Below are 5,055 nucleotides of genomic sequence, written 5' to 3' on the forward strand. Positions count from 1 at the left end.
AAAAATAAATAAAAAAAATAAAAATTTCAAGATGGAAAAAAAAAAAAGAATTAAAACAACCCTCAAACAAAAGATGCTGAATTAATTTGGTCCATGACAGCCCATATGAAAGACCACCATCCTAATTTCCTTTTCAACTTTATATACTCATGTGACTAAACACTGGTCACTGAGGTGAGAGTAATTACAAATGAAGCATACAGACCATAATAAGAAAGCAGCATGGTTCTTCCCACCCCATCTCATTTCTAACACCTGTCCACTGAGAGGTGGATATGATGGCAGGGCAAGACAATACTCAATGGCTGTCAGATAACAAAAGAAGTCTGGGACCTTGATAACTTGGCAAGGACTACCTGCCTTAACAGTTCTGATTTCGATAAAGGAAAAACTTCTGTTACACGTCCTTGTTATTTTCAGTCTTTGGGACACAAAGCCAAACTACATTTCAACTGGTGCAGGGGCCATCTGACTTAGTGGTCCTCACCAGAAACAGGAAGTGTGACTGTTTCCTGGGAAATATTTGGTGATATATGGAGATAGTTCTGGTTGTCATACATGAAGAGACTATGAAATATGCTGCCCATATCTACCCAGGGACACTGCCAAACACCCCAAAACCAAGGCAGTCTCCTTACAAGAAAAGAATTGTGCTGTCCCAAATACCAAAATATCAGATACCCTCAACTATCAAAAGCACCTGTGAGGTTGGTAAGTCACTGAAGCAACCCTAAGATCTAGAGACTGTCAGGCTACGGTGCCACACTGATGACTGTGACTAAGCCCATTGCTCTTGTTCTAACTATGCTATTTTACGAGTCACTATAATAGATCCACTTTATTTTCTGGGTTTGATGTTTAAGTCACTCCACATAGATCTAGGGCCAGCAGTGCTTCATCACCAGACTTTTGCTAAACGCCTACTTAATATAAATTTCTAGGCTGGTTTCCAGTTTTAAATCTAGTTGAAGAACTCAAGCATATATGAAAAGGGAAGGTTCTTAGTGTAACGGAGCAAAGGATGGAGCCTGGAGGAATCCGGCTGTGGATGCCAAGATGGGGAGATGTTAGAGGGCTCTGATAGAAAGGATATTGGCCACTGAACCAGGTTTTTAGGCCACAGACTTCTGATTTGAAGGTAATGTTTTGAACATCAAAGTCTTCACCAGGGTTGTGTAAATTATTAAGCACAGCCCCTAGGCACAAGCTCTTCCCCTAGGTGTTTGTAATGGACATTTGTTAGGCTGACCAGCTCCAGGCACAAGCTCTTCCCCTAGGTGTTTGTAATGGACATTTGTTTGTTAGGCTGACCAGCTCCTCATCACTTTGTTCTCTTGTCATGGAGTAACAACCTGCTTTCCCTTTGCAAGGTAACTCCTCTTAGTGGCTGACCACATTGGGGATTGCAATCACACCTTTTATTACAGATATATTTTATAATGTAAAATAATATGTTATAATTATTATATTATTATTATTTGTTGCGGGAAATATTAAAAAGAACGACAAGTTGGGCACCAACAGGCCATATGGCTCCAGTGGGGTGTTCTCACAGCAGATTCTCTGGCCCGGAGCTCCCAAGTTCCTTTGGTGGGTTGTTGCCACACCAGCCCCAATGCAATGATCACCCACCTCTCAGTTAGCTATCACAATTCCTAGTAACCTGATAAAATCAAAACTCGAGAGGCTTATAATTAATCAGTCAGGTTTATATATCAATAAACTCTCAATACACAAGATGCCCACACAATAAATTCAGGGCCAATTGATAGTGGTGGAAGCTTCCCACCTATATTAGACAAGTTACCCCAATTATTCTATCCCTACATGATATCATATCTACCTGTGGCTATTTAAAGCCATGTGGAGTCGGAATCATCCTGTTCATCCTCCATTTTGCTTCCTTCTCCTTCTCCTGTGTCACTCCCTGTCTCTACAACTCTTAGTTCTGCCTCCCTTTTCCCTCTCTAATCACAGGTCTCCTGCTGCACTAATATTTAAATTAATTGGACAGGGATTAATTAATACTGCCACAATTATTAATTTGCCACCTTGCTTTTCAAGCTTCTTTCTCTGTCTACTTGGCCCATCTAGATGAGACAAGGTGTCCCATTCTGTCTGGTCTTCACTTGGGTTTAGCTGTTGGGCCACTGATTGAAAAGATAGAGAGCGAGGCATGGACATTTCTCGATGGTGACTTTGCTGGTGGCTGTGTTCCTCTGAAAGGCTTGGCTTCTATCAAGAGCACTTTCTGTTCCACTACCTCTCCTCTTCACAGGAATCCTCTCACTGACCCTTCTGAATTCAGAATGGTAAGGACTTTCTATCCTTGTTTGCCTTAATACCCCATAGTGCTTCATTAATCACTGTCATACCTCTGTTGGTGTTCACACTTGTGGTGGTTTGAAAATGCTTGGCCTAGGGAGTGGCACTATTAGGAGGTGTGGCCTTGTTGGAGTAGGTGTGGCCTTGTTGGAGGAGTGTGTCACTTTGGGGATGGGCCACGAGATGCTCCTCCTAACCACATGGGAGTCAATCTTCTTCAGATGAAGATGTAGAACTCTCAGCTCCTCCTTCACCATGCCTGCCTGGATGCTGCCATGCTCCTGCCTTGATGATAATGGACCAAACCTCTGAACCTATAAACCAGCCCCAATGTTGTCCTTATAAGAGTTGCCTTGGTCATGCTGTTTGTTCACAGCAGTAAAACCCTAACTATGACAACATTATTGCCCTTTTATAATTCTCCCTCTGAGTACATAGCAGTGTGAATTTAACTGACCTAAAAACCTATCCCCAACCACAAGAGTAGACATGCTACTATTCCATGGAGTCGGATGCTAGAGTTGCTCCATAGACTGCGTGTTTGATGTATAACAAGACTGTGTGGAGCTCTTCCCTGAGGCTTTGAGGATGATAGTGGATACAGAATCACTTCCTTCCCGGTCACCAACTGGAATGTATAAGCCTGTTTGTCAATGCTAGCTCCTTTCCTGCAGACAGAAAGCCCAAGACTAATGGGATAGGACAGAAGATGAGACTAGTCTAGACAGAATTAGAGATAGAGACCTGAGAAGATCGTTTGAATCCCTGGCCCAGTCACACACAGTCTTTGTAGTTAGGTTTGTAGATAAGGTTTGCTCATTTTGCTTTTTTTCTGGATATTTGGGATAATCATAATTTTAGAAAGTGAGTCTGGAATGGTAGGGATGTGAGATACCTTGAAGGTGGTGATGGTGGTTGTAAGTAGGTGTTACTTCCCTTGGATGGAAAGAAGAGGTCTGGTTAGGCCTTGAAAAGATAAATGATACACCCACTTACAAATCCAGACCACAGTTATGTTGACCTGCATTGTGGGCCTGTGGTGAGGCAGAAACATCATGGCTGAGGCAGAATGGAAGAAATCTATGTACTTCAAGAAATGGAGGGAGAAAAGAAGAGGAAAGAGGAAAGAAGAAAGAGGGGGAGACAGAGGTGGAGGTGGAAAGACAGAGAGAGAAGAAAGAGAAAGAGGAGAGACAGACAAACAGACAGACAGACAGACACACACACACACACACACACAGAGAGAGAGAGAGAGAGAAAACCCTTCAAAAATCTTCCCCCAGTGACCTTCCTTCTGCAAACAGCCCTGTCTCCTAGTAACCTATTTAGTTATGAACTCATCAGTATGCTATTTAATACTCTAAGAAGTCCACACTCTCGTGATCTAATACACTCATGACCTAGTCAGCCCTCAACAGTACCAGTGCATGAACCAACTCTTCAAGACTTGAACATTTAGGGGGATGCCTCATCACCAAACTGTCACAACAACCATTGCACAAACACAACTGAGCATCCTGACCTGTCATGGAGGGAAGCACAAGAGTTGGCAACTTTAGAGAGAATCTGGACAGATCTCTCAGGACCATACCTGTGCAGATTATACTGACAGCGTGTGCTTCACTCTGGAACTGCACTGAATGTGCTAAAAGATGGCCCTAAGACCGCCTCCTCCCACTCATGGGCGCACATACTAAGAAAGCCTCTAATCTCCTCTTCAGTGTCAGGGATTGCCATTAGTAGAGCAACGCAAAAGACCGAGATGACTAGATCTCATAACTGCCCACAGAAAAATAGTGGAAAGTCTGATGCTTGACAAAAATCTCCAAAGGCCAACCAAGATGGCGGGGCCTGCCGAGCAAACAGGTGATATCTGGATTCTACTTTTGTGTCATTCTTCTCCCTTTAGACAAACGTCCTTTGTACAGTTTTATCTCAGTTTTATGCCATTAGTCCTGGAACAGACTCTTGCTGTTCCTAGATACTCTCTGGGATACCCATACAACTGTGGTACAGCTGTGACCCTCTCATATCTTCAGTGTCCTGGGGAAAAGGTAGACAGACAGGGAGGGACGTGTGCCAACTCATGTTGTCCATGCTTGCACCGAAATCAGCAACATTTGTTTGCGTGAGACTGGCTCGCAAATAGAACTTTAACATGCAGTATTGGTACTTTTGTTCCCTAAACGCTACAGCTTAAGGAATAGGGTCCCTCAGCTACTTACTTCAAAGGCCATTACTGTAACAGATAATCAATCACTGCTTCTATTGATGTGATTGACTACACAATCTTAGACAGAAAGGCAAGCTTTTCAGTTAGCGTTTTCAACTCCCCAGTTTTGTCTTTATGATAAAAGCTGAGGGTTAGCTTAAGTGCTACTTTGGGGTTCCTAAGGCTTTGAACTTTCATCTTTCTCCACGCACTAATTACTTGCATTAATATTTTTGTTTATATGAGTCAATATGTTTATTAGACTGCTCTAAAGAGCTCTTTCCTTAGCAACTACAATTAGTAATGCTTTTGGAATGGAGATTAGTGGGTCTGAGAGGGAATGTGGCCATGCCAAAGGGACACATACAATAAACAAGCCAAGAAAGGGCCTCCTGGTGACTTCAGAAAACACTGGAAGACCAAGAAAGTTATAGGGAAACAATTATGACACAGTCTTATGAAGGATCAATGAGGGAACATTTTACACACACACACACACACACACACACACACACACA

This window comes from Mus caroli, chromosome 15, assembly GCF_900094665.2.
Source record: "Mus caroli chromosome 15, CAROLI_EIJ_v1.1, whole genome shotgun sequence".
In the NCBI taxonomy this organism is placed as follows: Eukaryota; Metazoa; Chordata; class Mammalia; order Rodentia; family Muridae; genus Mus; species Mus caroli.